The following is a 13187-nucleotide window of genomic DNA, read 5'->3' on the forward strand; positions in this document are numbered from 1 at the left end:
TCCAGAAAGGAGAAGGTTTCATTTGAAGTTTTATTAGAAGGAAAAAATAAAAAGTTTGTCTTCCAGATTTCCATCACCTCTCAGGGACCTCTGGCAGAAGATTTTAATATTTATTTAGTATTACTTATTATTTTTACTACTTATAAAATAGAATCTTAGAATTTCAGAGCTGGAAGAGAAGTATCTGATATCTAGTATCTGATAATTGATCAGGTACACCCCTATGACATCACGATTAAATAGTCATTCAATCTTGAACATATGCTGGAGAATTCCTGTGCTGGCGAACTCAATGTCCTAGACTCATGAGGCTAATTCCAGAGACAGAAGAGGTGTTTCCCTACCCATTTTTTTTCCATATTTGACCTTAAATGACTCTAATGAATAGTTATATGATAAATTCTTTCTATTGCACTGAAAGATAAAAGCAAAGGTCAATCTACAACCCACATCTATTCCAATGTGTTTTATTGAAGTATATATTTCATCTAGTGGGATTAAAGATGGACAGCAAATGCAGGAAGCACAAAGGCTGCCAGGCTCTCCCCATGCACTTGCTTCCAAGTGAGGGATACAATACTCTGGACCTGCTGAGTCGGCTACCAGACACTGCACTGTTGTCACAGGATGAATTTTTGGTAGCGGTATTCTTGCTTTCACAGAGAAAAGGCTACACTTCTCCACAATTTATCAGTAAAAGATTATCTTCATGATTGGCCTTGAATATTTGGGAGCATTAATTGGCCAGGGCATATGTGGCTGAACTTATGACAGTCTGTTATGAATTCATGGTTTATCTTTAAGACAACTCAACTTTGGCATAAATTCAATCACTTCATTAACCTCAAGAACAGGTAGCTCTTATCTTGGATGGAGGCTTAAGATAAGTTTAGGCACTTTCTCAAAATTAGCCTAAGGATGACATGCATTCAGCAATCTTAGAAGGCACCTGCTATTTCAGGAAAGCAGGCTGCTCAGTTTAGGAATTAATAATTATTCTGATAATGACCTTGGAAGAAGCAATTATTATCCTAGAGTTGGAGGAGAAAAGGAGCAGAATCTCTTGAAAAAGTTATAAAAGGAACCAAAAAAGGAATGTTGACTACTTAATATGCAAGATTTGAGATTATTAAGTGGCTATATCTCAAAAGAAATAACATGCAAGGAAAAAGAGAAAAAATACTTATTATACATGTTTCTTCTATTTAAGAAAGTTGTTTTCCAAAATACAGGTGGTACTTCTTCCATTATTAAATGGCTCTTCCTATTAGGAATGGCTTCCTTTTGTTGACCAGAAATCTACCTCCTTGTAATTTTCCAAGCTCTTGCCCCATGCTGCACATTTGCCCCAGTTCTTCCTTCTAATACCACGTAGAACAAGTTTAATCACTTTTGACATTTAGAATCCTTGAAGGCTGATCTATGGTCCTAATAAGTCTGTTAGGTTCCAGGATAAACATATTCGGTTATCAGATGTCGAGCCCACTCATCTTCCTAGTTTTCCTTCTTTAGGAATGTTCTTTCTTGCCAATGTTCAGTGTGGAAGCCAGAATATAATACAATACTCTAGATATGGTCTTCACCATGTGGGATTATCACCTCCCTTATGCTAGGTAACTACAGTTTTGTAAGGAATCCAGCTCCAGGCCTGAGGCCTCATTGAAACTTGCAGATTTCCTGGGAATTCCAGCTTTACCTAAAGTCAAAATATCTTGGCTCCAACTCTTTCTTTTTTAGTAAATTTGTAAACAAGCAGGAATTCAGGAAAGGAAGTAGCAAGATAGCCAGGGAGCCAGACTTATGGGGAAAACATGTGGGGAACATGCCAGCCAGATGGCACCTGGACATATAGACAAATGGGCATACTGGCAGGCAGAGGGACAAGTAGACTGATAGCTACATGAGCTGGCAGGCAACCACGGAGACAGGCAGTCAGTTAATCAATCAGACAGACATTTATTTGGAAGGACAATATGGTGGGCAGTCAACTAACAATAAGCACCTACTATATGCCAGTCATTGTGCTGCGCACTGGGGAGACAAAGAAAAGGAAAAAGAACACAATCCCTGCTCTCAAAAAAACTGACATACAAAACAACAAGAATGAAGACCAATGGACAAACAGACATGTAGATAGGAAGGCAGACAAAGAAACGGTCAAGATGGCAAGCAGAAAGCTGTTTTGTCCCTGACTCCATGTGCAGCTTTCCAGAAAGTTGGGTTTGCCTTTTAGCACAAATCTTGACTTAGCAATCTCAAGGACAGTAAAAAAAAATTAAGGCATCTGTAGCATCATTTTCTACTTGTTAAGATTGAATGTATGCTGAATCCTACTGCCTCACGCATAGAGATATTCCAGTTCTTAGAACACTGATGAGACAGCTCTGTCAGCTGCAGGTAAAGAATACCTCTAAAGGAGCAGAGTCAACAGGAGCAGCTCCATGAAAATCATTGGCCCCCCAATTTCTGCAACAGGCACATGTGTGCGTGTCCCTCACGTGAGTGGCTTTGTACATGCAAACACTCGCCAAATACGTTCCCTGCACATAGGCCTTTTCCCACTCATGTTGTATGCATTTTTGGGAGAGCATGTACCAGGTAAGTGGTTCCATTTTTCCATTGCCATTTTTCTTACTATTCCATTTCATTAAAAGTCTTTACTTTGAACTGATTATTTCTTCTGGCCAACTAATGAGGGTGCATATATCAGTGGAAGCTCACAAGCTATGATTTTTTCAGCAGAATAAGAGAGTGAGAATTACCCTGGCATGGGTTCTGTCAATAAAAAGTTATTTAAAAAAAAAAAAAAAAGAATAAGAGAGTGAGAGAAAAGGCTCCCAGAGAAAGGACCTTGTGTCCTATTCTGTTCATTCTGAGGCTGTGCGACAGGGTCTCAGTTCTCTTAGCTAGACTAAGTTAGTAATACCTCTCACTGGGAACTAAGGGCTCATAGGGTACCAGATGTAATAGCTCCAATTCCCAACTCTGGTCTGGGAAGCAAAAAGCTTGGGCTTGCTAATGGTCGTGGCCGAGAGCCTGGGGGCCGGGTATGTGGGCTCTGAGCTTCATAAGGGTGCCTGGATTCTCCACTAGGGTCATACAGTATGGCATGTGATTGTTCCAACGATCCTGTAAGGTTGGTTTTATTTTCCCCCATTTTATAGCTGAAGAAACAGAGGCTTGGAAAGATTAAAAGAGTTCACATGCTAATGTCAAATGATAAAAAACCCCATCATCTCACTTCACTAATCTGACTCAATCCTGCCTTCTCTTCTCCTCACCCTGCAACAATTAGACCTTAAGTTTTTTTAGTCCAGGGCCTTTGTTACTTATTTTAGTTGCATCAGACTTAATTACCTCATCTGTACAAGTGAAGGGGTTAAGCCAGGTGAGCTCTAAGATCCCTTCCAGCCCTAACAATTCCATGCCTGATTATTCACTTCATCCTCATGTCTTACCCTATGCTAGACTGTGAGCTCCTGAGAGCAGGAATATTGTGCCACAGTTCCCTTTTATTGTTCTGCCTCAGTTTCCCTAATTGTCCTCAGTTTCTCTAAATAGTCCTGCCTCAGTTTCTCTAAATTGTTTTGCCTTAGTTTCCCTAACTGTTCTACCTCAGTTTCCTTAAATTGTTCTGCCTCGGTCTCCCTGATTGCAATTCCCTTTTTATGCTCATTAGAACTGAGATAATTAGAGCTGTGAAGATCTGACATTCTAGAAGATAAGATTTCAGATGTCCTATCTCAGATACCTAATTGGCATTGTTTATAATCTAAGTTTCAGACTTCCTGTCTCTAGCTGGACATCTCCTTAACTCCCAGTTTGTAAGAATTTATGATCCTACCCCCAGCCTGTCAGAATCAGATTGATGGTCCCCTTCCTGGAGATTCCCGCTCAGCAGAATTTGGACTTCACCCCCTCACACCTTTGTTTAACTACCCAAGCTTGGAGCTACATGTGTGTATGTGTGTATATATATATATATATATATATATATATATATATATATATGTCATTGAGAACTCACATTAGCTGCTGGACGCTTTGGACATCAGTCCTGGAAGCATCATGCCCCCAGCACACTCTCTCCCTCTCAGAAATCCAAATAAAATATTTTTAAAAACTCTCTCATCTCTATCCTGTCTCAGTTTCTCCAGCATTGCAGGAAAAGCATTTATTCATTTCTACATTCCATTCATAGGTCCTAGGATTAGAGATTTAAAACTAGAGGGGACCTTAGAGTTTATGTGCATAAACTCCTCAATTTTACAGATGGAGAATTAAGGCAAAAGAGGATAAATGAATTACTGTTCAGGGTCACAAAGCTAGAAAATATCAAAAGCGGAATTTGAATTCAGCTCTTCAGTGTTCTATCCACTATGCCTCATCCTCCCACTACCACCATCAAATTTTATAGAAGGTCCCGATAACAGTAGGTGCTAAATAAATAAAACATGTCCGCAAAGCTAAAGTATAAACTGCATTAAGATTTTTGGGACACCTTGTTGTTTTTAATTGAATTAATTTCCAGGAACATAAGGATTTCATTAACAAAATCCCTAAAAGACAGAGAAAATGAACTGTGGCCAGAACAAACCTCAAAAGTCTTTTTCTCCCTGCTTCTCATTATCCTGCTGTCTCTGCTCCCTAAATGGGGAATATTTATGAATGCTAAAGTTATATTCGTATTCTTGCTTTGACTGCTTCTCTGAATCTGTCTGGAGGGAGCTGCAATTCCTTTGAGGTTTAGTTCATGGCCCCAGGCCCTCCATCAAGCCACCAACTAGAACTATTCACGGAATCTAAGTGCTTTGAAGCAAATACCAAAAGAGGCTCTTCTTATCCCCAAGCTTCCAGTCCTCAATTTATCACAGAAAACATGAGGTTTCCCTCCCAGGCCCAAAACCTAAACCTGTTACCAAACCCAGACATCCTTTCCTGCAACAGTGACCAACAGGAACTGCTAATAGTTCCCAGGCTTCCAGTTGACCCTGGCTCTGGCCTAATAGGAACTTTTTATTGCACTTGAGATGCTTGTCCTGTTGCCTCCCCTCAGGTTATACTTCTTGCCCTGCCTCCAAGCTGAACCATCAGTTCCCCAGTGACTGAAGTGGCCCAAAGCCCAGGAGCACCCATAGATGGAAGGAAGAGGGACATTATAAATTTAGCTCAAGTTTTCCCTTTAGAAATGGTAACTCTGGGACTAAATTATCTCTGTCCCATTATTCAGTGCCTGAAATTAATATCCTAAACCTAAAAAATTGTGTACCTTAAACTGGTACCCTTCCTCTATTTATATTTTCTACCTATCCATCATTCTGGGCTCTCTCCAAGAGGCAGTGTTATATTACAATGGAAGGATCCTCAGGTACAGCAGAGGTGAGGGGTATATTCAGAAATGAAAGTAAAATAAAAGAAGGAAAGGAAAGGAATGAGCACTTATGCTCAGATGAATCTATCATACGCCAACCACTATGCTAAGTGCTTGTTACAAATATTATTTCACAATTCTGCAAGGCAAATGCTGTTATAATATTTATTTTACAGTTAAAAGATACTGTGGTTAGACAGATTTGAAGTGACTTGCCCAGAGTCACGCAGTTAATTAAGTATTTGAGACTGGATTTGAACTCAGAACTTTATTCATTGTGTCACCTAGCTGCCTTAAAAAAAAAAAAAAAAGATACAAAATATTAACAAAAAAATTTTTTTGAGAAAAGTTCTAAGAAATGGGGAACAGAGGTAGGGAGCAGGGCACAATGATGACATTATGTAGAATGGACTTTCAGCTCTCCAGGCCGCATTTCCCATAGGAACTCTGAACTCTTCTGGAGAAATCTCTCATCATCTTTTAAATAAGACTGCTAAGAAGGTTGTTGTGGCTGTGGCACATTAGGTAAATCAAGAGAAATCATCGCAAACCAGCTGAGAGGGAAAATTATTCAGTTCAATAACCATTTACTAAGTATTTTATACAAAATTAGAAACTGGGGCTACATATAAGACAGAAAAATACAATCTCTTTAAGATCTTACCTAGTTAGTTCAGGGAATTGGAGATTTTTTTTATTTACTATTTTACTTTTACAAGTTACATATAAAAACGATTTTTAACATTTGTTTTCAAAACTTTTACGTTCCACCAAGAGAACATTGTAACAGTAACAAGAAGATTATGTGATGATCAACTGTGATGGACTTGGCTCTTTTCTTTTTTATTTTTTTTTATTTTTATTTAATGATTACTTTATATTGACAACATTATCCCTTGCACTCGTTTCTTTTCCAATTTTTTTTCCCTCCCTCCCTCCACCCCCTCCCCTAGATGGCAAGCAGTCCTTTATATGTTGGATATGTTGCAGTATATCCTAGATACAATATATGTTTGCAGAACCGAACAGTTCTCTTGTTGCATAGGGAGAATTGGTTTCAGAAAGTATAAATAACCCGGGAAGAAAAACAAAAATGCAGATAGTTCACATTCGTTTCCCAGTGTTCGTTCTTTGGGTGTAGCTGCTTTTGTCCGTCATTTATCAATTGAACTTAGTTAGGTCTCTTTGTCAAAGAAATCTACTTCCATCAAAATATGTCCTCATACAATATCGTTGTCGAAGTGTATAATGATCTCCTGGTTCTGCTCATTTCACTTAGCATCAGTTCGTGTAAGTCTCGCCAGTCCTCTCTGTATTCATCCTGCTGGTCATTTCTTACAGAACAATAATATTCCATAACATTCATATACCACAATTTACCGAGCCATTCTCCAATTGATGGGCATCCATTCATTTTCCAGTTTCTAGCCACTACAAATAGGGCTGCCACAAACATTTTGGCACATACAGGTCCCTTTCCCTTCTTTAGTATTTCTTTGGGATATAAGCTGGATCAAAGGGTATGCACAATTTGATAATTTTTTGGGCATAATTCCAGATTGCTCTCCAGAATGGTTGGATTCGTTCACAACTCCACCAACAATGTATCAGTGTCCCATTTTTCCCGCATCCCCTCCAACATTCATCATTATTTTTTCCTGTCATCTTAGCCAATCTGACAGGTGTGTAGTGGTATCTCAGAGTTGTCTTAATTTGCATTTCTCTGATCAATAATGATTTGGAACACTCTTTCATATGAGTGGTAATAGTTTCAATTTCATCCTCTGAAAATTGTCTGTTCATATCCTTTGACAAAGCAGTGATTCAAAACAATTCCAATAGACTTGTGATGGGAAGTGCCTTCCATATCCAGAGAGAACTATAGGGACTGAATGTGGACTGAAGCATAATGTTTTCACCTTTTTGTTATTATTTGCTTAGTTTTTTTTTCCTACTTTCCCTTTTGATCTGATTTTTCTTGCACGAGACCACAAATATAGAAATATGTTTTTTTTTAACATTTCCCTTATTTAAACTATAGCATATATATGTGTTTGCTATCTTGGGGAGGGAAGTGATAAAGGAAGGGAGAAAAATTTGAAATGTAAAATTTTACAAAAATGAATGTTGAAAACTGTCTTTCATGTATTTGGAAAAAAAAAAAAAAAAACTTTGAGTTCAGTTCCAGATTCTCTCTCTTCCTTTCTCTCATCCCTCTCCCATTGAGAATGCAATCTATTCAATATAGGTTATACATGTGTAGTCATGTAAAACATTTCTATAATAGACGTGATAAAAAACATGGAAGGGTAAATCTGATGAGGTTTGGTGCAGGGCAGAGAGTTGTGACCCTTCTGGTGAGCGCAGGTCCTTTGTAAAAGAATGTACAAACCCAAAAAATTAGACTGGCAAAAAGAAATTTATTGATACTGAGAAGTCAGCCTTTGCTAGGAGGCTGACTTCCTCAGTGGCAAAATCTGACAGAAAAGTAAAAGTTTAGCAGAGGAGTTCTAGCAGAAAGATAAACAAAGGAGTGTGAAGAAATGCTGGCAAAAAGATAAAGAGGGATTAATGCTGAGAAAAGGGTGTCTTCTCAGCAGGCAGGAGGTCCTCACAGGCATCTATGCCAAGGAGAAGTCCCTTGACCTGGCATGGTCCTGCTTTGGACCTCTGCAAGAAAGTGCCCCAAGTTGCCCTTTTTTATAAGGAATTTGAAACTTTGGCTAGGGGTTGGGGGCAGTTTGAGTTGAAATTACCTGGAGATCTTCAAATTGAATAGAAATTTTCCAATTGAATGAGTAGTTCTAAACTTATTCCAACTCAATAGAGGTCGGTAGAAATCTAGATCTCCTGCTCAAGCTAAATAGGAGTGGTCCTGGACTCAACCAGCCCCACCAAGATAACAGAATGAAACCACTTTATCTAGATTCTGTAGGGCGGGTCTCTCAGCAGCAAGAGTTTCTCAAGAGTTCCCCCCAAAGTCAGAGGACAGCTTCGGGGTCCCCCCAATCAAATCCTCAAAAAAATAAAGTAAAAAAAAAAGAATGCTTCAATCCACATTCAGACTTGGTGCAAGGAAAAGGAGATAATTTTATTAGATTCTTATTTGACTTCATAACTCAGATGCAGCTCAGGTGGTATAATGGATACAGTACTATCCATTGGTCAGAAAGAGCCAAGTTTAAATCTTTCCTAAGACATTTATAGTTAAGTGGCCCGGGATAAAATTCTTCCTGTCTTAGTTTTCTTATCTGAAAAATGAGGATAACAGAATACTCCCTGATGTTCTGCTGAGCACATTAACCTAACACTTGCTTTCTTTTTTTATTTTTATTTTTCTATTTTTTATTCTGTTTTTTTCTTATTTTGTATTTTGTTCAAAAAATTTTTTAAATTGTAAAAAGAAAGAAAAGTGGGGATAATAATAGCACCTACCTCACAGTCATGAGGATTAAATGAGACAAAATACATAAAGCACTTAAAACTTTCAAGGTAATAGCAATGCTAGCTGTTACTATTATAAAACCTATAATCCCAAAGCCAGGCAAAGATCTCACTTTGATATCTGAACTGAGTAAGCATTGAGTCTCATCTCCCTGCTCATTGTGAGCTAGCCTGAGGTAGGGAGCAAGACATTAGGGTTAAGTGACAGATTAAATCCCAACATAGATCTAAGAAAGTCCTAGATTTGATCCATTGAGGGAAGGGAGAGATAGGATACCTAGGCTCAATGATAACTTCATGGGGTAGGTGAGAAAGCAAGATATCTAGACTCTCTGATAACTTAATTTGGGTAATGGAGAACATGACGCTTGTACTTGTGAACTTCTTCACAATAACCCTATAACAAAGCTAACGAAACTGAAGCTAAAAAATATGAAGAGATTATTTTTCAAGCTCAAGCAGTTAGTGTCAGAATTGAGATTTGAAACCAATTCTTATCACTTCACTAATCTGACTCAGCCTCCATACCAATTAGAATGCTATGTATCTTTGTTGCTCCAGTCTCAATGTATTTATAAATAAAAAATGCAAAGGTTAGGCTGGGTGATCTGTTATGGTCCCTTCCAGCTCTAACAATCTGATTCTTAGACTGTGCTCTTTATTATTTGCTTGACCCCATATCGTTAGTCAATGTCTCAGGCTACAAGCACCTAAAAGACACCTTGTACACAAATACAAGCAAAAAAGAAATACCTTTAAGGAACTTGCATTCTAGTGGGGGGGGGATAAGGAGGGGAAGACATATAAAAGGGAACTAAAACAGCGGAAAAGACAGAAGGAAAGATAATTGACCGGAGCCCTTCATCAAAATGAAGTTTCTGTGAACTCATCAATGAGAGAAAGGGCTAAAGGGGCATCTCCCAGCATGAAAAGGCAACTGGGACTCAAAAGCAGAGCAAGGAAAGGAATGCCGGATGGCTATTCTCAATCTACCAACAAGTATTTATTAATCAACTACAGTGAATTGTACTAGATCCCAGAGATACAAATACAACAATCGAAACAATCCCTACTCACAAGGATATTTTCCAACAAACACATATATAAATATATGCAACTTAAATGTTGAATAAATACACATATATGTGTGTGCATACACACATACATAGCACAGAGTAGCTAAACACAAGGCAGTATGGGAGGGAAGCTACTCAATAGATGGAATACTCAGAAAAGGCTTATACAGAAAATTGCAAGGTGGGCGTGCCGTCCATGTGTGGGCAGAGACACAGAATCAGGAAACAGGGTGTCCGGTGTGTGAAGGATAGAGAGATCACAAAGTGTAGGAAGGGCAATAGTGTCCAATGAGTCTAGATATAGAATTTGGAGCCAGGTTATATAGACTAGAGCTTTCAAAGGTCAACAGGGGAATTGATATTTTCTCCTAGAAGGAATAGGAAGCTACTGGAGTTGATTGAGTAAGGAAATCATATGATCAAGTCTGTGATTAAAGGAAATTATTCTAGCAGCAGTGGGTGGTAAGGTGAACTAGAAGGAGAGAGATTTGAGGCAGTAAGCTAAATAGGCAGGTGAGAGGTGAGGAGGCTCTGAACTAAGGTAGTGGCTAGGTGAGTGGGGGAGATGCTATGAAGACAGAAATAGTAAGATCGAGTGACTGGATTTGTGGGATGAAAGAGAGTGAGGAATCCAGGATGATGCTGAAATTATAAACCTGGGAAAGATGAAAAGTTCGTAAATGGGGGAGCATACGGGGAATGAGTTTAGTTTTGGACATGTCAAATTGAAAATGTCTTTGGCACATCTAGTTTGAAATAAGTGATAAGTAATTATTTGTGACAGAAGACAGAAGGTGAAGGGAAAGACAAGGGATAGAGTGGAGGGAAACAGGAGGAAGAAAAAAGGAGAGAGAGGGAGGGAAGGAGGGAAAGAAGAAGAGGGAGAAAGACAGTGAGAGACAGAGAGACAGAGGCAGAGGCAGAGAAAGAGATGATGGAGATACAGACGCACACACACACACATATATATAGGTATATACGTATCTATGTGTATGTGTTGAGTGTACAAATCATTAGCATAGAGATGATCATTAAACCCAATGCATCTGATGAGTTACAGAGACAAAGAGAGGGAGCAGAAGAGGGGAGGGGAGAGACCAGAAAAGAGAGCCTTGGAGAACAGCTACATTTAGAAGGCATGATATGAATAATGCATATGCTTTGTAAATAAAAAGCTTTAATAAAAAAAAATAATCATAAGTTACTTACATAGGGGCTGTCCGGGATAAGCTGCCAGACATTTCATTAGATCTCAGATCCCCGCAATGCAGTCTGGGCCAGCAACTAGAATATTCAGAGGATCCCCACAAAGAACCCCAAAAGTCCCATGGTAATTATAGAAATCAAACAAAAGGAGAATTTGCTGCAAAGAGTCATTACATATGTCATTAGAGATTTGTGTTATACTTAACAAGCAGTTCTAATTTTGGCCCTGGGTCCCAGAGCTTGGGCTTCATGCCAGTACCCTTGAATGAGTGCCTAGATACCCAAAGCTATGTGATGGATGCAGTGAAGAGCATGCTATCGGTCACGGTGTCCAGCTTGCTATAGCTTGCACCTGGTTACTGAATCCTTGTAATGATTTTCAACTCAACTGGAACCTCACAAGGCCATGAGCTGCTCAGTTTGAATAAGTTCCCAGACACAAAGTTATTTCCTAGGCAGTGTGTGAAAAAAAACTTTCACCTCCCCTTTAGAATAGCTTTCACCCCAGTATTATGGCTTTGACCAATTGGGACCCACAACAATTATCCACATCACTTGTCTCCTAACCCTACCTTGTCACACAGTTTTAAATGCTAATATGGTAGAAATCTGTTTGAGGGTGGGGACATCGGTAGAATATTACTTTGGGTACAAGTGAGGTGGAGACTGATTCAAATTGATGGAGTTTTATAGAGCTCAGAGTTCTAAGCAAGTTGAAGGCCCAACTGGATGGTAGGATCCAAGGATTCTTGGATGGTAAGAATTGGGATATATGAGAATACTATTGACTGGAAAAAGCAGACAATCCTTAGAATTCTAGAATTATTAGAATGAAAGGTTATCCTAGAATGCTTGGTTTGGGGAATTAGTGTGGACAGCATCTGCCCTAGCAAGAAGATCCAAAGTCCCCAAACAGAGTGGTGGTCAAACTTGATACCAAACTGGCAAAATGCTGAGGGAATTCCAGTTCAAGCAAGGTCCCTACGTATTTTCCAGACAAGATTAGATCTTAGAGCTTTGGAGAGACTGATCCAAAGACAAAGTTTTAAGCAGGAATTTGTTCACCTTGGATAAGTACGACAAATGGTTTTATTTTTATTAGTTTCATATACATGGATGTTTTGTGTGTGGGGTGTGTGTGTGTGTGTGTGTGTGTGTGTGCGTGTGTGTGTGTAAATTTAAGCACAGTTATGTACTTCAGGGGTGAACTGCATGTATACTTCACATATTTCCTCATTAAGAGAGAAACAGAAAGAAGAGAGAGAAAGAAACAGAGAGAAAGAGTGTATGGGAGGGGGAGAAGAACATAATACATGACCTTTGCCTTTAAGGAGGTTCCAGTTCCTCCCCCCAAATCCCTGGTAAGGAGGGCCAAAAAGACAGCAGCAAGTTCTTAGCTTTATTAGGGATCTGTATAGAATTCAGCTTCCAGCAAGGCCTTCATCTTTGCACAAAGTTGGAATCCCCTTTCTGGGGTTCTGGAGCAAACCCTAGAATGGGAAACTAGGATCTTGAGAGAAGGCAGAAGGTTGTTTTGGTATTTTTTTTCCTTTTTTCCTCTGCAGAAACAAAAGAAAGGATGATGCAGAGTCTGAAATGTTTTGTTTCCTGGAGGGAAAACCCCTTTACAGATTCAGCCCTGTCCCTGTTGTTTCCTTGAAACTCCTGGCTATCAATGCTAAGGTCCTCAAATAAATCTCTGACTTAAGTCTAGGACATAAAGCAAAGGTTCATGAAGACAAAACAAAAACAAAAACAACAGGGAAAAGAGGCATGAGGAACAAAAGTTAAAAGTTAAAAGACTCTACTTTTCTAAGAGCAAGATTTGGCTGCTCTCCATTTAGGTTTATAAATTCTAAGAATCAAACACAGCCTGCATGAACTACATCCTAGGATACAGAAAGGATTTGTGGATGTGATTGCTGGGCTGCTGTTAGCAATCTTTAAAAAAACTATGAGGAAGAGCAGAGGGATCTCAGGACTTAGAAGCAAGCAGGTTTTTAAAGAAGGAAAAAAAGTTGACTCTTCTTACTAGAAACCAGTGTTCATTACAAACTGACAAACCTTCTAGAGTAAAAAAATTAAAGCAA

This window comes from Antechinus flavipes, chromosome 1, assembly GCF_016432865.1.
Source record: "Antechinus flavipes isolate AdamAnt ecotype Samford, QLD, Australia chromosome 1, AdamAnt_v2, whole genome shotgun sequence".
Taxonomy (NCBI): Eukaryota; Metazoa; Chordata; class Mammalia; order Dasyuromorphia; family Dasyuridae; genus Antechinus; species Antechinus flavipes.